Genomic DNA, 22301 nt, shown 5'->3' on the forward strand with positions numbered 1-22301 from the left:
GTGTTCTGTCGAAGGTTGGGGTTGACAACCTTGGATGTCTTCTCCAAACTCAATGATTCTATGATTCTGTAAAACCTCAATTCTTGCATTCAGGATTGTTCAGGAGAGTGATATTTTCTTTTTCCTACTACTGTGTTGATTTCACCATCTTCACTGGAAATTCAATAGTATTGCATGGACAGAAATCAGATAATAGTGGTTTGTACTCTGGTGTTTAATGGATGTGTAGGGAAGATTTACCGTTGTTTTTATAACTCGTTCTACAGAGGTTCTTGAAACAAGAAAGCCCTTTCCAGGAGCTCCTCTACTGAAAGCCATATGAGTATATTCTGTTGCTTTTCAAGTAACAGAATTTATGAGACTTTGAATGTGGTGAGGCTTTATTGGAAGGATATCAAAGCGTTCTATTAATTTGTTTTTCATTCGTGGTGTAAGGACCCTTCGTGGCTACAGAGCAAGGGACTGTAGCACTCCCATACTGTACCAGTAGATCAGAAGGTCCCATCAACACCCAGTAGATTTACTTAATTTTCTGTTGGTCAACTGATTCTTCATAGGAAAGAAGTTATACCAAAATCAAGACTTTTGCACAACTAGAGGTTCTTTTTGGCTGGAGCCACAATGGAGTACAGAAGCTCAACTGAGAGCTAACAAAGCATTTCGGCAGCATCACCACAAAATCCAAATGGAATTTCTAACTTGCCATTCTAGGTTTTAGAAAATGCATCCGGCAATAAGTGTTACGTGTATTAAATGGGAAGCTTGTTCTGTCTCCTCTGTTTATACCAAGGGGCACAATGTTAAAGATCAGATGTGGCAGCTTCACTCCTCTCAAGACCTTTCACATCAGGAAAACAATGTCATCTTTGTCATATTTGTGGTGTGAGAGACTAAACCCTTTGCATTATCTTTTTTGTTTTTTCAGTATTTATCTTTTTTTTACCTCCTTCAATGTTTTTTCAGGGATGAGGGAAATGGATCTTGGGATTTGTATGTGCATGCATAACATTCTTAATGCCTCAGGAGCAGTGAACTGGTCTGTTCTAACCTATGCCAATACCTCTCAGAAGAACGACTTCCCATGGAACTAATTCAGTCTTTCAGAAAGTTGTGTGAATTCAAAGACTGAATAAGAATCCAGTAATTCAAAAATCATAAGGATCTGAGCAAAAGCTGGTTGTGTGGGTGAGATATGAAACTTTGATGTTTTTCCATTTGTCCTGCCTGGATGTGTCTGGCACTGAATGCACTCACTGTGCCACACTTCAATCTCTTTCCAGCCCTGACAGTCACTGCTACTTGCCTGCTCACACCTGCCTGACCAGTGGTTGCTCTATGAGAGGAAGCCCCCAAGGCTGCTGGTAGCAAATCTTCTTTTCTGCCATCAAGGAGGATTGGGAAGGAAGACACTAATTTTACATCCTTCCTTGGGCACTGTGGCATTACCTAGCTCTAAAACAAAGACTTAACAGTTTCATGCCAAATGTAGTTTGTAATTTCATTTTGGGCACTCAGGAGGCTTCTGTCACCAAAATCTGTCCTGTTGTATGTGGTGAAGTAAAAGTTCAGGGTTTGCATTTGTAGCCAAAACCAACAAATGAGGTAAGAAATGGCCAAGGAAAGAACAGGCAAAAGGGAACACTTAAAACCTAGTATTTTTTAATGCAATTTTTTACTGTGAGGATAGTGATGGAACATTTATAATCCTACCTGCAACATGTTCACATAGTGGGAAGGTATTTTTCTGTCTATGAAGATGAAAGGTGATTAACACTTGTAAAAAGTTTATCACTGACTTGGTATATTTTGTCCATCTATCTGCTAGCATGTGAAACAGTTCTGTGTATGTGTATTCTAATGACAGAAGCACTATCCCTATATATAACAATAGTAGAAAAAAAAGTCTATCAGGGACTTTTGTTCTTGTACCTCACATCTTATTTTGTGTTGGGTTGCTAAAAGATAAATTAAAATTGACTGTAAATGTAGTATATGTGTAAATTATTATGTTATTGATTTCTGCCAGATTGCAGACATTCCTACTACTTTCACATACTTTCTCAGGAAGGTCATTATTTTACCATAGTCTAATTATTTTCCTATGTGCATGGTCTCCTGATCTTCACTTGTCATGGGGGCCATACTGGTGCAATGTAGGAGGTTCTCAGTGTAACAAGGAGCAGCCCTTTTTCATTGTGTGGCTTTCTGACTGAATTTAGAAGGAACAGTGACTCTTTTCAGCCACTTTAAATGAAGTTTGGGGTGGGGGAAGCTACAGATTGAGAGCACCCCATCGCAAGTTAGCAATGCTGAGATGCTCATCTTAGGTGATATGCTTTGATATGGTAGATGTTCAATGCTACTACTTCATTTTTTATTTCCTATAAATGCTGTTTTAGACAATACAATATTTCAAAAATGAAACAATTATTATTTACTCTGTAGCATTACTACAAAAGAACTCACTGGCCACCAGAGCAGGAGTTATTTGAATGGCTAGAGGTTTTAGAGCAAGGTCTGAGGTCTCCAGCTGAGCAACCTTTCCCATCAATTTGCAGAAGAAAATTTTGTGTTTCACAGATATATTAAAGCTTTGGCACAAGCTTTCATTTCAGATTTTTGTTATTTTTACTGTGGCAGATGCAATACCAATGATGACATTTAATATTTTAGATTATACACCAGAAGACAACTAAGCAGGTGTAGTACTACACAGTAACAGATGGTCTTCTTATAATTTATTCTCCATGCTTGCAAAGAACATAATGAAAATAATTCTGCTGAGGATGAAGGAGTAGTAGTGATATCACTGGCAGTTTTTTGATGGATAAACCTTTCAATATTAATCTTTTTTCCCCTTTGCAACCAGAATAAAAGCTGGATTTGAAAAAAGATCTAATGCTGAAAGCAATAAGTAGAAGACATTTCCCAGTGAAGGAAACATTTATTTAGTGATTTCCATGGGGTCAAGGTTTTCTTTGGTCTAATATTCCCTGTCTGTATAACGTGTATAGTCAAAATGATTTTTTAAAACTCTTGTTTATACTTTCCCTCTGATGGTTGAGCACCTAATATTGAGAAAGGTATACCAGAAGGGATTTTTACTTTTTTTCACAGTCCCAAAATAGAAGGTTGTTCCACTTGGTCTGCTCAAATCCACAAAACCTCCAAATGGAAAAGTGGCTCCCTTACCACAGCCAGTGTGTGCTGGCTGTGGATACCCTCCTTTCTTTCCTAACTATATTAGTTTTCTTGGCTTGGCCTTCCCTTATGTTATGAGCTTTGTTACACAGAAAGATATTTAAAGAAAAAAATCCTCCCAAATAGCATCAGTTCCCAAAAACCCTAGTGAGGCCGTGTGGGAAGGGGCAATGAAGTGCCAACACAAATACTGTGTGAAAGGGTGGTGCACACAAAGGGCTGAAATATCAGTCTGTAGCAAGACTTACAAACCAAATCTTTATGAGATAATTTCTTTTGGTACTTAATTTTAACTACCATCCCTAAAGGGTCAGTATCATCTACCTTTAGTCCCTTTACTCTCATTTGAATAAGCTGAGCTTTGTATTTCATTATCAGCGTGGATATTAAAAAAAAAGGCAATTTCTATTAGTTACAATAATTACACCCTCTTGAAACTGCTCCTATTTTATCTTTTCAATGAACTATGACCTACCTTCATTTTCACATTGTTCAGTATGATATTGGGAATGGAGTTAATATGAAATAATACATCTATTCATTGTATAGTTATGTATCTATCATTAATACTAGGAATTGATTAGCTGTATTTCTAAAAGGGACTTCAGAATAAAATGTAAGAATTCTGTTCCTTTGTTTTGTCTGTGGATAGCTAGGCAGGATATCAAGAATACCTGCCCAGCCAAGACTACCAATGCCACAGGGGACAGAGTGAAGCCTGGGATGGAACAGTCTGCACTGGTTCTGTAGATCTGCGTTGGCTTGGCACTTCCAAACCCATTTGTCAGACTTAAACTTGTAAGCCAGATAGAATTTAGAATTTTAATGTTTAATTACCACTTATTTTACTAGCAGTTTTATACACAAAAAGGCTGCACCTATGATGAAGAATTATTCTGTGCTCACCTAGCTTTTTGACAATGAAACTGCATTTCTCAGCCACCTACTTTTTCCTAAGCAAAATAGAAATTAATTTAAAACCATGTAATAGCATAGTGAAACACCATAGATTTTTTTTTTCCAAAAAGCACATAAGATGCTGACTTTGGTATTCACAAGTAACTGACTTCTCAGGTACACTTACCTGGAGCAATGCATGGTAGCATATGAGGAGTACTGGGTAATAAAATGTTGCCTTCACAGACTTATTCAAGCCCCTGCCCTTCTCTTTGTAGGCTGGTGAGGAAACAGACAGCAGAAATCTGCACCTGACCTGCATTATACTAATTTCTAAACTTGGAAAAGGATTCATTTACATCATCTTTGAAAACACCAGTTACTGCCAATGGCTCAAAGCATTGGTAACCTGACACACTACAAAAGTCCTAATTTTTGTCAGGTATGTAATTTTTCATGTTAACTTGGTCCTTTTTACTTTTTCCTAGCTTTGCAGACTCCACTAGTGGAACTGGAACAAGCCTATGTAAGTTTTAAATACAATATTTTTATCAGATATGGCTGCATCTTCTAAGAATGACAGAAGCCATATTGAACATAAAATAGACTTTCCAGATATTTTTTGCATCTTGCAATGAAACTGGGTCATTAGTAATTGTAGCAGTGTTGTTAAATTTGACTTTCTTCTTTTCTTTTTTTACTACATATTACTGACATAGAAAAGAGGAAGAGCAATAATTCTGTTTGAAAAAAACCCCAACCAAATCAACTACAGACTCCCTCTAAGTGATTGTAATTATTTTAATTTAAAACATTATAGTAAGTTGTATTTTTGAATAACTTTGGTGATTTCCAAAGTTATTCAAAAAAGATGTTATTGCTAAGAAATTATTTGGTAGAAGTATCAGAAATGGCGTAATTTTATCTACTATGCATATGGCCTTAAAAGCACAGGACAAAACTTCTTCCTGCGAAGAAGACTTAGGATCTGCTCTGAGCAAGTTCCATTCCATTCCTACTTGTCTTCTTCAAGTCTGTGCCACATCTCCTGTGTGCTCCTTTATCATTCCAAATAGTCATGTCACTGATGCTAGTATGACCTTCTTGAGGAAGGGCAGCTGTTTGATGCTGCTCTATCACTAAACCCTGGGTAACCATTGCACCACCAGAGACTTGCCTAACGTATTTAAGCCCAAGAATTAGCTACAGGACGCATTACTCTAGGACAGCTACCAAGTGAACAGAGGATTGTAGCTCTTGCTCTTGCTTTTCATATCATAGAATCATTAAGGTTGGAAAAGACCTCCCAGATCATCAAGTCTGACCTTTGACTGAACACTACCATGTCAACTAAACCAGAGCACTAAGAACCACAGCCAGTCATTTCTTGAATACCTCCAGGGATGGTGGCTCCACCACCTCACTGGGCAGCCTGTTCCAGTGCTTGACAACCCTTTCCACAAAGAAATTCTTCCTGCTATGGTACAAGTCTTCCTTGTTAACTTTCAGAAATTAGAGGGTTTATTCAACATATACTTTGTTCTTATTGCTACAGCTAGTACAGTAAAAAATGCTGGCACACCTCTGAATATTTTGTGCCATGTCTAAACATTCATTTTTTTTTCACACTTCTCAGCTAGTCCATGGCTGAAAAAAACTAAGTGAAGAGCAGCAACAAAGGGAAAACAGAAGGGAGGTTAAATCTGTGGGGGAAAAAAAATTGAAAAAACCCTGTGGAAAACGAAGGGTTCATTGAAAAACTTCAACAAGTATTGGCAGCCTCTACATCATCTCATAATAAAGCTAATAAAATTTAGAAGGCTGATTTCTAAGTACTGCATCTAGACCCTTCTTTCCTGTCCTGCCCCCACCCAAACTCCTGTTTCTCTAGGCTATATGTCACTGTTCACATCCAGATAATTTCTGCAGACAGGAGGTTATCCCTGGTTGTTATGATCAGAGATTAATAATAATAATAATAATAATAATAACAGCTGAAATAGTATGAAGTTGAAGAAAACTGCCATAAACTATACTGCTCAAGCACAAGCAAATCTGAGTAATTATTGCCCCAAAAATAACGCTTTGTTTTTGTAAAAGGGCTAGTCTAGCTTCTACTGCACAGTAATCACTGGGATTATTATTCTTTTGTGGCCCATTACTGGATATGATAAGGAGGAGTCTGGATATGATAAGGAAGCCAGTAATAAGTTTCCCAAGTGCAGGAGAGGATTTATGTAGTGTTTTGTCCCTCAGTAGCTTACAGCACTAGAGCACCCGGAACCATAAGCTACAGTAACCTCAGGCCCTGACATTGTACTGCACAGAGAGTAGGTCCCCTCTCTCTAAAAGAGATTCTCTGGGAATGGAAAAAAATGGAGAAATCCAGCAATATTTCTTTAGGGAAAGGACTTCCATGTGAGAAGACTGGCCAAAGAGGGAAAAAATTTCTTTCCAGCTCCTGTTTTTCATTCCAACTCACTCTCATTACTGCGCTTTGGTGGGAAAGGGTAATTTATTTTTGCCTCCTTAATAAAACTATTTATTTTCTTTATTTGCTTTTCCAAATACGAAAAGGAACAAACAGACCCTTTATCCTGCTACCCTGGTGACACAGCATTTGAACCTGTCAGTCTGGAGTTCAGAAGCATGACTCGTTGAGAGCATGAGGAAGGAAAAGAGCAGTCCAGGCCATCAGACCCCTGGAAGGGATTGCACAATAGAGGATGACTGAAACCATCCTCAGGCAACAAGGTGCTACAGGAGAAAGCCACTAGCACTTTTGTAAAAAGCACTAATATTTGCAAGTTTTAGAGTAAACAACCTCTTAATACTCTAGGGTAATTATAAAGAAATGGTATGTACTTTTTTCTAATCAGCATAACAGCATTCTGTTCTTCCCCCATAATGTGCATTGCTGTTACTAATGTAACTCCATGCTTGTTTTCATCCTTCTTTCCATCAGGTTTCACTGGATTGACTAGTTCACATTTTACAGTTAAATTGCATGTTTTCTTTCATAAATTGTTTGCAGCTTGTCAATTCACCAAACAGAAAGGAAGCAGTTTTTGATTCAGATCCACATTATCTATATTTAGATTCCTTTGGGGTTCCTAGTCAAAAAAACCAAAACAACCCACAAGCAAAACAACCCCCACCAAACTATGCTCTGTGAAGAATTGCTGCAATGACTGCTCTTTACATTTACATAGAAATAAATTTATTTACTGCAAAACCATTGCCTGTAAATAATTAATTTCACTTGAATAAACAAACAAAAATAGATTTCTTCTTTTTTATTGGCTATCAATAGCCCTCTATACTACTCATCAAACAGTTATCTGCCACTGGAAATCAAGAATGACCTTTAGTGCCTTTAGTGCCTTATTTCACCTACGGAGACTATTTTTCCTACTTATTGGTCAAATTTATACTTCTAAGCAGTATTTTGAGGTGGTTCAAAGTACTTTAACTTCCTTTTAATAGCATGGCTTATCGAAATGTAGGTAAGAGCTTCAGCTCAGTCACAGGTTGATTAGATAGTGCCCCATTTTTCTATTAAACTTTTTCAGTGAAAAAGAACTTAAATAGCCATATGCATTTTAAAACCTCCATTTTAAATCTTTCCTTACATCTGCTGTTTTCCATTCTTTTTTCTCCCAAGTTCCTGAAGCAGAATAGGTGCAAGTAGTTCTGACCCTGATACATGGGTTTGAACAGCCCTCCATTACTTGAATCATATTTTAATAATGCAGTACACAACAGAGTTGCTTACTTGGATATCTGCATTATTTGGGTCTGTTGTTCCAATACCACTTGTTTTAATTCACCAGGAGCTTGCAGCACACTGCCTCAGTGTTCCTGTTCAGCACGGAATGCAGGGCTGTACTCACAGATTTTTGAGAGCTCCTCTTTGATCATTCAGTCTCCTCTGTTGTGGGATTCTGCCAAAGATTTCCACCGTCATCCTGTGATTTCTCACAACTCTGCTTCTTGCCACAGCTCATATTCGGAAAGTTAGAAGTTAGCTAATACTTTTCTGATGCATTTCCCCTTTCCCTGAGGGGAATAAGTGCTAGTCTATAGCAGCCAAGCTTCATTCTCTGTTCTGGGTTTAGGTGTCTACATTTTCTTAGGGAAGAGAAATGTCTCTCATGCAGAAGTTGGGCTACATGAACACCATTTTAGTGCAAGTCATAATGAGCAACATGCATATTTTTATTAGAATACTGCAGCTTTCTGAAAGTCTAAATGAACCACTAGTTGAGTGGGTCCAGTTCTTTATGCACCAGAAATTATGGATATTAAGATTTTTTGGGTGTCTAGGTTTTGTTTTGGCATTTTGATGTTTTCTTAAAAAGTGACTTTTTCTTTCTTAAACATTCCTTTACTTTAAAAGTAAATGTGTTCAATTTTACAGAGAACTACAATACCAGGAACCTGAGTATATCTATAAAGAATACTTGTTAGAAACCTGTTGCTGCCTGTTCTGAGCTTCCCTTCCCCCTCCCCAAGACAAGCCAGGACTTGCCTCTGCCATGTGCTCTGAACTCCTTTGTTCCAAGAGTGGGCAAAACCAAATGTACCTCAAACTCTTCAGCAGTGTCTGACTGGCCGGTCACCCCGGGTCCGCCCCCAGTCCTCACCTTTCCCCTTCTCCCAATAAAAGAAGGGCCCCAGAGGGGGCCCCGCGCTCTTTGGCTTCACATCCCTTTTACGAACATCTGTGTGTTTCTGTCTCTGTTTGAAAGCTTCTAATTGCAGGAATTAGGCAAACTGAAGGCTATATTTCTCCCTCTTTGCTTCTACTGGTGGTATCAGCTTTGCAGCTACCATTTGCCGCTTTCAGAGCTACTGAAATGCTGGATTGCCCGTGCTACCTCTCTAGGCTGCCCGAGGCTTTCTAAGGCATTGAACTATGAGCCTAGCCAGTAAAAAGCTGTGAGGATTCCACAGAAACCCCTTACTGTTTGTTTAGAATATATGGAAAAAGCAAAATTTAGGTGCCTAATGTGGGCATGAATTGGAATTTAGGTGTTTGAATCCCAAACTGAAATTTTTCAAACCCTTGTATTACTTGCTTTATCCTGCAACCTGAGGTGTCTTAGTACTTAGCCCTCCTCTTCAAAGTTTGTGTCTGAATCTTCACTTTTTGAATGTTTCCAGATGCGTCCAATTTTCCTCAAGGTTGAATTTTCCAAGGATATGGGAGAAAAAAAAAAGGCAAATTAGATGGTAGCATATAGGCATTGAAGTACAAGGCAATAAAAACAATGGAGATGTAACAACAGCAGCTCACATGTCTAAGCAATTATGAGTCGACACACACCTTTATTTATTTACTAGCAAAGATAAAATGAAAACTAAAACTATCCCATAACTGAGCATAGCCAAAAGCATTGATACATGGACTGAGCTGCAAACTCTCTTGGTTATACCACCTACAAAGGAGCTTGGGATTCACAAGTTTTCCCTGAATCGAAGATCCTGAAAGTTTGACTTAGGTCAAACCATGGATATTTCTGTGCAAAAATGAGGATGGGGGAGGACATTCTGTTTCTGCTGTTGAGACAGAGTGTCTCTGCAGCAGTGAAGGTTAGATGAACGCAGCCTAAGGAACAGTAAGCAAAGGAAACAGTGACAAATTGTGGTCCAGGAAAGGTAGTGGTGGGAGCACTACTTTTCAGTTCCCACTCTCAACAAAGAATGTATTATTTCTTTAGCTGCTGTTTAATATGAAATGCTGGAATGCTTGGACTATTCTTCATCCCAGACAGATGATGAACAATAAGCTAATAAATTGTCACATACCTTCTTATGATCACCCTCTGATTTACTGGGCAATGCATTTTTATCCCCACATTTCAGGCTGGTGCAGCTTCTGAAAAACAAAAAGGTGGGGGAAGGGGGGCAGAAAGCCCAGTTTCCAAGGTATCCTGCATCCTTCTGTTTCCATATCTCTTCAAGCAGAGAAGGAAATTCCCCTGTGTGCTGGACATGCTGGACAGGCAGCCTAGTCAAGGAGGTTTTTATACTCAAAAGAGATTTCCATTCCTTCCACATTCTACAAAGAGAAGGTTCTAGGATGTGGATTCTGATGAAAAATAGACTCCAAGACCTAAGTGAAGAGACAGATTAGATGCAAAAAATTAATGTTGACAGTTTATTAACTGGACACATTTAGGTGTCTGTTTTGAAACCTAAATGTTTGGATTGCATTTAGTCATGAAACCTTCCCAAGTACTCCCCACGGTGTACATGGTCTTGAAGGTAGGCTTTGAAGCTTAGGGCTGGTTCTCAAAATTTTATCTAAATCAACAGAGAAATTCACACAGGCTAATAGCTACCACTTATTTTTTTGGAAGGCACAAAACCCACAATTCTAGGTATTTTTGAAGAATACTAATTCTTTCTTCTGCGTTTACAAATATTTTAGTTCCTTTGTTCACAGTCTATTAATAAAAGTTTGAGAATGAAACTTAGGTAAAGGGATGCTGGTTGTATAGGGTCTTTAAGCCTCTGAAAAAAAAAGAAAATCCAGAATTCAGAACCTTGAAATTTCTGGGGCCAAACCAGTACATTAAAATTTGTCCAAACAAACTACTATGGTAAAGAGAGGGAGAAACACAGACATCTTTAATACATTTTGAAATTAATACATCTTTTTCTCTAGTTCTACATTACAAGGTCTTTTTTGCAGTCTGAACTTTTGATTTAATCACACAACCATGATATTATTCTAGAAAAGAGAAGTTGTTTTAACTGATAACAGCATTTCTAAAATAGCCAATTTAAATAAAAACAAATGAGCTTACTAGTTATGACCAAAGGAAGAAGAGGGGACAGTTTAACACCCTCGTTACTGAAAATCCTGGCGCAGAGAGAGTACACAAGTACATCTTGGCAAAAGTACAAATAAAAAAAATTCTATCTCACAGCTTCTGTTTATTTGTTTTTTTACTGTCAGTAAACAACCCCAAATGAGCACAAATGAGATGCCAGAACCACATCTACTTGTCTGGCAACATGGAGTGGAAACCCTTGTACAATGCAAGTTCTTCCATGGGCACATATTACTCGTCTCACTCTCAAAAGAGAAAAAAAGAACAAAAAAAAAGAAAGGACAAATGAACACAGAGCTAAAAGCAGAGACAATGTCTGGAATAAGAGAAAGAAGTACTCAAAAACCATCACTCTTTCTGACTTAAATAGTCAAGTTTTTCACCTTTAGAAGTAGTTAATAACCAGGTTTAGCTGTAATCCTAATTAGAGGGAATATATCTGGTTTTGTTTCCCATTTTCTCAGGAAGAGATGCAATAGCAGTCAGCTTCTTTAATCACAAATCAGAGCCTCTTTATAGCTAACACTTTGGACTTAAGAGCTTCCTTTCTTGACTCCTTCTGAATGTGAAACTAAACACTTTTCCATCTCTATTCTGCCTTTCTTGTGTGCTCAGCTTCAGGATCCCAGCCCCTCTTTCTCCACTGTCAGTATTCAATTGATGCTGCATTTTTGGAAGAAGGACAACCAGAAAGTGATGTACCAGCTTGATAATATATTGTCATTATCCTATCAACTTAACAGATATAAGAGAACTATTGAAAACATTAGATATTTATCTAATGACAGGTAAATGGTTATAAGCACCTAGTTTATAGATCATAATTATAACATCCTCTGTTAAAAATTATGTGCTAGTACTATAACTGGGCATGTTTTTTCACCAATATTGACATTCTGTTGTGCTCAGACAGGGCACACACAGACTGTTCAGCTTTCATTTGGTCAACAGCCACCTGCAACTGCATCCCATCAAATAAGATCATAACTTACTTGCAGGAGTGGAGTTTCATAATTTCCACAGGAAATTTATAATCCAAGCATTTTGACTGGAGACAGGAGTCCGTGCTGAAAGGCAGCAGCCAAAATCTGTCAGTTATGGCTGTTGGCAGTCAAGCACATTGCGCTGTACTGAGGCTTGGAAAATAAAGACGGACAACTTGCCTAGGATGTTAATACCTACAAAGCAGTGATAGCTGGCAGTCCTGTTATCTTCTAATGGAACATGGTACAGTCTCCTTCATTATGTTGCACTTTGGCAGCAGTTCCCAGCATGTGTGAATACCCAGGCTCTGGTCTAGTGCAGTATTGCACTGGAGAGCCACCAGTGTAAGATGTAGGCCACAGAACAGAAACAAAAGAAAAAATTTTAGACATAATCTTTTACTCTGTATAATTTACTCTGGAATGGGGAGCAGAGATTAAGGTGCAAGGCTGGAAGTAGAAAAAGTGCCTTTGAGACCCAAAGGTTACTCTGAGTTTGGATAAAGTAGTCACCCAGTCACTGAATGTTAACAGGCTGGGGATCAGAATAAATTTTCTGGAGTTTCTGGAAAGGCGAAGACTCTTCAATGGTGCCACAAAACATTGAACTGTAAGCAGATGATGTGATTTAGCCCCAGTCAGCAATCAGGCACCACCCAGCTACTCACTCACTCCCCATCCAGCAGGACTGGGGAGAGAATAGAAAGGGTCAAAGCCAGAGAAATAGTGGGTTAAGATAAAGAGAGTTTAATAGGGAAAGCAAAAGCAGCACATAAAAGCAAAGCAAAAGAAGGAATTAATCCACTGCTTGCCACAGGCTGGCAGGTATTCAGCCATCTCCAGGACAGCAGGGCACCATCATTGTAGTGGTTACTTGGGAAGACAAATGCTATCACTCCAAATGTCCCCCCTTCCTCCTTCTTCCTTTCACTTTGCATACTGAACACAATGCTATATGGTCTAGAATACCTCTTTGGTGTGTTGGGTCACCTGTCCTGACTGTGTCCCCTCCCAGCCTCTGATGCACCCCCAATGTCTTCACCAGCGTGGCAGTACAGAAAGCAGAAAAGCCCGGCTCAGCAATAACAAAAATATCTCTATATTATCAACCCTGTGTTCATCACAAATCCAAAATATAGCCCTGTACTAGCCACTGTGAAGAAATTTAACTCTACCCCAGCCAAAACCAGCACAGTGGAAGAAGGACTGAGCTCGGAAATTTGGAAAGCATGCCATTTTCATGGTAAGGTTTTTTACCCTCTCCCATAGATACATCTGCAAGACAGAATTCATTCTAAAGTAGCACAGCCTTTTCCCCCCCTCCCTTAAGCACCATGTCAAGTTTTCTAAGCTCCAAAATCCTTACTTCATGGAAAATAAAGTTGTTTCCATTTGCCTAAGTATGTTTATTACGAAAAGTTTTGTTGTACTTTTTCATGGATTTAAGTAATAGGATTCAGCATATTTGTTAGGACAAAAAGGAGTGGGTAAGTGGCACAAGCAGGCACACACAATTGTCCCCTCACAGTTGTACAATTTGCACCGCATCTGCATATGCATCTCTGCTGTTCTAACACAGAGATTATCTTCAGTGACCAAAATGTACAACTGTTTGCACAGCAACGATATACACAGATTATTTTTAGTTCAAACATGTGGCACTACTCATTGTGCAGCTGCTTTCATGCATTAATGCATTGGGATACAAAACCCTAATTGCAAGAGCCCAAATTAATTGCAAGCAATGAGACATTTTGGACTGGAAACCCCTTTTGGCTACACTGGAATCAAGTTGTTGACTTTTCAAGCTAAAAGAGATATGAATCATGGAAAATATTTCATTCTTAACCCCTCAAAGTACCCAGTATTCCTAAACTAATGCAAAATACAGTTATGTGTTGGCTTAGAAATTACAACTTCTCTGCCAAAGGTTAATTCAGACTATTCATCCAAGATTAGTTGCAAGTTTTTAAAACTGTAAATAAATTCTTGTTCCTAAACAGCACAGGTTTTCAAAGCAGGGAGTATAACCCACAGCCTATAAAAGGAAAAGATTTAAAGCAGAAATGGGACATTTGACTTCTGCATATTTGGAACATTTAATCACCCTCTTAGTTCTATGGAATAAGTTAGACTGGTGGCTTTTTTCTTCAGCTCCTTAGCAAAAGTACGTTTATTTAATAGAGCCTAAATGTTTTGTAGGATGATTTAGAATCAAGTCCTGCACCTTTTACAGGCAACTGCAAAACACCACGTCAGGAGGGAAGAGGTCCAAAGATTGTAAGCACTTGAAGGTACAGAGTTTAACTTTTTCTCTCTTTGAACAATAGTGGGCATCTTTCATGCTCATAATGCAAGATACTAATGAATGCATAATAGGAGAATTTTAGTCTCATTCTATTAGAAGGAGAGCTCTGCAAAACTCAAGCTGGTTTTAGCTGTAAACACAGGGAAAAAAGCTTAGGGTATGAAAGTCCTACCTCAGGACTTACACAAATTAATATTTATGAGACCTAAGTCTCAGACAGAAGTAGTTTTGGCAGATTTGGCTGTAACACTTCAAAACACTGATGTTATTGAATCACCTCGTACTGTCCCTTGGCTGCAGACAATTACCCACAAAAAACCCCCTTCTGTCTAACATAGTTTAATCTTAGCACACATTTGCATTCACTGTCAGTGTAAGTCTATTATTTATGTAGCCAATTACCATAGTAAAACAAGCATGTGCACATGTTCCCCTGATCTGAAGGGAAAAAAAAGGGAATTCAAGTCACTAAACTCTCACAAAAAGCCATACTTCTACCAGAGAACCTTGGGTAATTTCATATCTAATTTTCACACTTCCTTCCCAACTCTGAAATTTCTGTGGAGATTCATGAGGGAGCACAAAATTTTAATCCTAGTTAGACTGTAAGCAAATGTGGTTTTGATAGGTTTACCTCTGTCTCAAGTAGTCAGAAGCTTATTATTTACAATTTGATGCAAGTTTAAAATTAAGGACAATGTAATTGCTAATATAGTTCTTGATGTCACTAGAGGAAAATTCTCAAAGCTGAGGATGACGGCACTTTGAGGCATAGGTGAATAAAGGGTTGGTGAGTACACAGGCATTAAATAATCTACGCTGCCATTCAGTCTGTGGGCCAAGGCACACCTGCTGCTGGGTGCATCCTTTGACTTGAATGATTTTCCAGTCAAAGAGTTTGGATAGACCTGTATGCTCCCTCAAAAAGGTAGGCTACTTGCAGTGCTAGCGTTACATGTGGCTGGGATCTTGAAGAGTCTCGTGCTGTGTTGAAAGTAGTCAGGAGCACGTTTACAGCTTCAGCAGCCCCTCTGGTGGTAACTGTGCTTCCTGTTAACTCATTTAATCTCACTGCACGGGAACTGAGCACTTGCATTTAGTTCAAATGGACAATTTCTGTGATCTCTCACAGCTGGAATTTAGTCAGTGACACCTTGGTGAGCATAAAGTCTGAACATTGCCACTGATCACCTCATTGCACAGTGTCCTCCAGAGAGGGGGAAGCTGGTGTTTCCATAGGAGAACTCCAGTCCACAGATTTATCTTCTGTCCAGCTCCCAAAGAGTTATCCTGCATGAAAAAAGAAGCTCAAAACTTTAATACACCTTGTGGAGAGCCTGATGCCAGACTACTATTTTCTTGAAAGTGCCTGTCAGTAATGCCTTTATTTCTGGGTCCATTTTTCAGTAGGCATTCATTATTACTCAGCAAACACCGAAAAATGAGCAGCTTTCAGACAAGGAGTTCAGTTTAGAGGGTCAACACTCTTTTTTGTTGTTCCCTCTAGCAGCCCTAATTTTTCATCTGACAGCCAAATTAAAAGCTGTCTGGAGAAGAATCGATTTCTGTTCCAGCACTTGTAAATCAGAAATTGGAGTGGATAACCTATGTGTGGCTATAATCAAGAATTCTTAACTTGTCCATTTAGCTTTTTTAGACTATTTGGAGAGAATAAGTGACACTCATGAAGTTAAAAAATCCAAATGCTCATTTGAAAGTCACAGTGATCATGTACCTCACTGTACTGAACAGCATGAACAAGACTAGTTACAAGATGGACTCTGAGTTATCCTATGGAAAGTATCAGTCTGTTGAACTTCATTTGGTAGTGATATGAAGCAGTTCTGAAGTCTACCGCAAATTACTTAAACAGATAAGAATTTTCTGTGAGGCTGCAAAGACCACAGCAACTTACCACATCCAATGCTTTTGTCAGATCAATGAAAGGAGAAGAGAAAAATACTGCATTTCTAGCAATGACTCCTTACAAATCTTCTTATCCTAGAAAAATATTCTTTTTTCTAGTGTTGTTTCTATTTAGATATTCTATAAGCTCTTATTAACATTAGTGAAATTTAGTTTTGAGCTGCCCTCAATACACACTTATCAACATCTAATAGCACACACTGAAATTATATTCTGTTAGTTATTTGGTACTGACTCTATAAGCTTTTGGCACAAAACACAGCTAAGAGACCTGCTGGTACTCTAATCCGTAAAAATGCTTTAAAATGGAAAACTATAAAAATCCTCTCTTCTCTCTTTTTATTACAGATATGATGGGGCTATTTTACTTGGATGGTATCCTTCTTTCTCCTCTTACCTGAAAGGGGTTGGAGCAGGGAAGGGAGGAGGAAAAAAAAAAAAGTTGTTGGACTTTTTCAAATATTTCTTTACTTTCAAAATCTTTGATGCATTTAACAACAATTAAGTAGCTGTCCTCACAGTTACCTTGTGAGGTCTACCTTAACCCATGCCTAGCTGCTATTTATATAGAAATGATTAGCAGTTGTGGTGGTGTGCCTTAGATCCTGCTTTATCCCATGTTAATTTTCCTTCCCTGCTTTCCTTGGGCCATGTAATTCAAGCAATATTTCTTACTCACCTCTATAAAAATGTGAGAGCTTGAATTAGAAGTACTGTGATAATGTAAGCCATAACAGAGAAGCAGGGATCACAAGGAGAACTTTACAGCTGAATGATCTGATTTGTCAGCATTTCTTTGGTACATCCAGGATGTCCTAAAGCACAAGGCATATTAATATACAGACACAGCTACATCAAGTGACAGAAAATGCATTAGCAAAAGGAATTTTCATGACCAATTATTGTGTAAATGTTACCTAAATGTGCAGTAAATAATCAATTCCATGGTTAAATTTGTGTTTTATGAGTTAGATAAGGCAGCTAGGACAGGACTCATACAGACCATGCTTAGTCACATCTTTTATAGAAATTATTTTTGCCAATTTCTAACTTACTTGCATGATATTACATAACAATAGCTTATTCTGTTATTTTTTTTCTCTCCATTTTTAATTATATTAAAGTAGTGCAATCTCTAACATTTCTTACTAGAAAGCCTTTTATCTGATGATCACCCAAATATTAAGAATATAATAAAATACTTTTCTAGACCTGTGTTTTCTACATTTTTCATTTTGCTAAACAGCTGTTCCTCTACAGATCTGCAATGTGCTTCACGACTTAGAAACACCAAGTATTAGGTCTCCATGATTGAACCATGTCAAGCAGAATTCAAGTTTGACTGAATTGTGCAGCACAACTGGGGAGCTCTGGAGCATTTTTTGTACTCTACACAAAATTATTATTTCTGTGAGTGGCTAAAGGTATAAAGCTTCTGAAATGAGCTCTACTTCTACACCTTCTCCTTCAGTTCTATGCTCATGTTATATCACTTAACATTTCCTATACATTTACAAGCTTCAACAATCGCTTACCTTCCTGTATTCTTCATTATCCATTTATTGTCTTCAAGTAACAGATTTCAGGTACAATTACTAACAAATTCCTTTTCTTTTGGCTACACATCCAGCAGCCAACTGCTATGGCTTTTGTGTCTCACTCCAGATGACAAGTACCCTCTACAGAATGGAAAGCAGTGGGATTTGAGAAAAACCCATTCCCTGCTATGTCCAAATTCAGTGGAAGTGGTTGAAGTTGCAAATACAGCAGAGAAAGTTGTCCCAGGCAAGACTGGGACAGGTAGGTAGGCTCCAGGGAGGGAAGCAGGGGCATGAGCAAACTGACTTCGGATTGCTGAGCTTAGATTTAAAAAGCTGAGCAAGAACTGGTTACTGCTAATAAACATTTCTGAGACATATATCTCTTATGCAATTGTAAATTTAAATGCAGATTTAGATATTTTCTTCTACTACCTTCTTTCCAGAAAAGTATAATTATGCATGTTGTGGGGCATGGAGTGGCATATGCAATAACATGCAGAAAGAAGCCTACCTCTTAGGCCTCTACCTTGCCTGAGGATCCTCATCCTCAACTACACACATCGATGCCGGTACATTATGTTACTGAACTGACAAAAAAAAGACCCTGGGATACTATATGATGTAACCATAATGTACTCAGATGATGAAAAAGGCAGACTTTCCAAATGAAGATGCTGAATCAGACTTGGAAAAACTGACTTTGCCAGCTCCTGTTCTGAAACAAAGCCTAAAGGTATAAGATTAAAGCTGTGGTTTTGTACATTGGCTTGAGGAAATTGCATCTTATGTCCAGAGCTAACTATGCAGAATTGCTGCAGCTCATCATTTTTAATCTTCCTTTAAATCTTTTAATTGTAGGTACACCAAAGAAATGCTCTGCATTTGGGTTTTTGCAAAATGCAGAACTTACTCTGTAGCATCCTGCGGAAGTCTGCATCACCCGCCATCATTTTCTTCTCTTTTCAAAATGCCTGGTAAATTAACTTTCCTGCCTCATATTCACAATCTTTAGCACTACTATGGTTATCTTTGCTGATAAAAGAATGGAACCTTGCAGTACATTACAAAGATATGTAAAAAATATTAGTTCTCCTATAGCAAGCATATTTCATTTAGAATTTTTCACACTGGAAATCTGAAGAAATTACATAGCACACTCAAATCCATCCATAACACCCTCTCCTAATGATAGCCTGATCAGAAATGTCACCCCTACAACCACTGTCCTACAAGACTGCAACAGTTGGCAGCTGCTGCTGCATGGAGCCTGCATTTCTCAGCCTTACAGAACCTTAATGACTTTTTCTTTCATTTCTAGTACTGCAGCTGCTGCTTAATAACATGGGGCTTGGCAAGATGGGGTGATGATTGAGATAGCCCTTTGCAAGTACATTCAGTAACACAGAACACAGTCTGTGATCTAAAGGAAGGATTTTGCCAGCTCTCATTATTACTCATTATAACATTCTGTGCTGTGCTTTACGTTATTTTATGGGACCTAAAACATTTAAATCCTTTACCCCACAGGGAAGGTTCCCTGCACTAGGCACATAATTTGTTTTGTTTTTTTTTTCTAAAAAGCAAGCATGAGACTTTTGTAATAAAAGGTGCATTCTTAAAAAATAATCTTCATTCATTGAAATTTGCCTTAGAAACATAAAGAAAAAAGATGATCCCTCCCTTTCCCACCCCTTGCAGTTTCAGCTTTAGCTGGTCGATACACAGGATTCTGGACTATACTTCCCAGGTCTAAAAACAGAGGATAGAAAATGAGCTTGTATCACCAATCATTCTTCAGGGATTAAAAGCTTTCTTTATCTTTACTGAGACGTCAGGTGAGGGGAAACACATTTTTACCATAATTCTAGAAATCTTTACACAACAGACTCCAAGCTCATTGGCTTTTTCCAAGTGCAGTATTGATGTCAGTTGTTCTCCCTTTGCTGCTGAGATTTCTTTTGCAAGAAGCTGATTTGCCTGCCCTGTTCTTCCATATCTCATCTCCCTTTTCAAACACAGGCTTCCCTACTACAGTGACTCCAAGAACCATGAAATACAGTCCATCCACTTGAGAGGTGGAATCTTCCACCTTTCAAGCTTGCCCTTTTCCTCTTGCAGTTCCAGGGTCTATATAGCCCTTCACAGCCACAGGAAGTGCTTATAGCAGAGACTGTTTAAACAGGTCTTTTTTCTTATGCTCCTTTTTTGAAACAAAGTCTAACTGATTTTCCATTTTGAAAAACATTTTAACAGCTTCAAAACTGTTGCAAAACCTCCAATACAGTTTTCTGGTGAAAGAGTCTCTAGTCACAGCATTTCAAAACCTAACTTACAAAATACCGTATCATAAACAGTAATTGAACTCTAGTGCCCTGATATATAGCAACACCTTTACTAAAGATCCTTGAAGCACTCGTTTTCCCTCACACTGCTGATTCTTCTCAAAGTTAGCAATGGAGAATATGGCAGCAGTCCCTCATCAGATTCAACAGAAAGAGTTCTCAATTCATATCAAGGACTAGATTTGAATTTTCCTGTCAGTCACCTGCTGAAGAGCTCATGTTTATATAGATTATGTCTTTCAATATTTGTTCACCCCTGCAGTTTACCTTTTGGGAATTACTTGCTTACAAGGTAACATCAGTGGAAATCCAGATTGCAGTAACATGAACAATTCAAAGCTTCAAAAGAGGAAGGGAATCTAACAGATGCATGTCTTGGCGAGATTCATCAAATTTTGCAGTAGAATTGAAGCATGAAATGAATCCACCCTAACATGTTTGTCAAAAGACTTCAGTCATTTTTACCACTTAATCTGTATCAGAACACACATACAGCTTTCCCTGTCACAGCACTATTCTTAAAAAGATGTCAAGGCTCAGGTCCTCAGCAGATGTTACCTATTTCTGTCTCATGGGATCCGATTCTACGAAAATCCAGGCACCACAGACCTTCAAGGAAGATCAGGGCACTTCCAAGATGCCATCTAAGTGCAGAGGAACTGATCAGGTACCACTAGTGCCCCATAGTTCAGGATACCTTGAACCCCCTTCAGGCCACATCTGTGAAAGTCCTGATGAGCCTCGTGAGCGAGGTGTGCTCTGTATGTTTTAATGGGATATTCAGAGCAGGCTGAAGTCTCCTCAAAGAGAAAGGTAGCAAAGAATGTATACAGCCTGGTACTTAAGACCCTAGCTGGAATATGACAATGTACACTCATTTTCCTATTTCATATAGATTTAGATTCTCACTGCAGAGAACACATTTACCAAATTAAAAAATAAAATAAATGCATTTTGACCTGAAAACTGGCTAAACTGGCACTATTATATTCAGAGATATGGAAACAGGAAAGTTATGGGAATACCCAGAGGAAAGTGATCTGTCTTTCACCATTTGCATGCCCTTATGACTCCCTTTAATACTATGTTCTTATGTAACAACAAACAATATCCTTTTATATAAAAACACAGTTGTAAAATCTTGCTCCTCTCTCTTCCCATCCTGCCTCAATTTTTGCACTGCTTAATACTGAGTGCCTGATGTCCAAAAGACCTGACATTTATATCACTTTTTTGTGTATGTGTTTGGCCCTGCATGGTCCTTTAAGTAGGAAAATCGTGCATCCTCATCAAACCTTACAGAGCAATTCTTTGGACTGCCTACAAAATATGCTCCAGTTCACTCAAGATGAAGGATGAGCTATCAACAGTGTTCCTATGGGATGTGGTCCTTATTTAATACTGCAGTAGTACATCTCTATGGATTTCAGTGCTGTACTTTCTTATACTACAGCAGAGTTGACTCTCTTTTAGCAGAGTTATCCGACTAAAGCAATCACAGACCATATATTTGGATGTATCCAAGTATTTGCGAAATCCTGTTGACACAGTTCTACACACACGAAATTGAGCTGTGGACTCACATTGTCATTTTATATAAAGCCATTTATACAGAGAGAACATAATAGAAACAAATGCAGAATGTTTTTACATTAACATAACCTTGGAACTACTTCTACATCCCTACAAAACTTGAATTCAAAACTTAAAAGATTAAAGGTTTTTCACCATATAAATGATCTTCCTTCCCTCCAAGAAATGAGGGCAGTTTTTTAGTTGGGCTGTTTGAAACAGCTTGTTTCTAAAGCCTTTTCCAGATTTCCTAGAAACTTGACCATGCAGTTGGCCAGATCTCCTCTAGATAAAAAGTCTAACTTTTCTAAGGATGAGTGAAGACAAACAATTCTGGTGCAGTAACTCCCCCAGATAACTGTAGTTTTAAGGCAGTTGAAAAAAAAACATTTACTACAGCAACCACCTCTACACTTCTTGGTTCTTTGCCAGCAACAGGTCAACATAGCTACACTATATACCAGAAAATCAGTTTCTTTCTGCTCTTTCTCTTCCATTTAACAAAACAAAATTGAAACAAATAAACAGACAACCCTCTGCCCCCCAAAACAGAGGCCCTTTTCTGCTCATTTTGATACTGTGAGGTCCACTTCCTGTGATGGTGTAATAACAAGTGAAGATGCAAATTTAGCTGTTTGTGTATTTAGTTTTGTTTCAATACAAACCTTCGTAAATATTTCTTTCCCACT

The 22301-nt window shown here is 38.3% G+C and overlaps 1 long non-coding RNA gene across 1 annotated transcript in view; it reads left to right on the plus strand.

The window, feature by feature from the left end:
- The window catches only part of LOC309572861, a 62257-nt gene extending 52049 nt beyond the window's left edge, over positions 1 to 10208 (plus strand). The window contains exons 2-3 of the long non-coding RNA XR_014226391.1: positions 4377 to 4540; positions 6676 to 10208. This is a non-coding gene — a long non-coding RNA (uncharacterized lncRNA). The remainder of the gene's footprint in view (positions 1 to 4376; positions 4541 to 6675) is intronic.
- The last annotated feature ends 12093 nt before the right edge of the window (positions 10209 to 22301 follow it).

The sequence above is a fragment of the Coloeus monedula genome, assembly GCF_965178545.1.
Source record: "Coloeus monedula genome assembly, chromosome: 5".
NCBI lineage: Eukaryota > Metazoa > Chordata > Aves > Passeriformes > Corvidae > Coloeus > Coloeus monedula.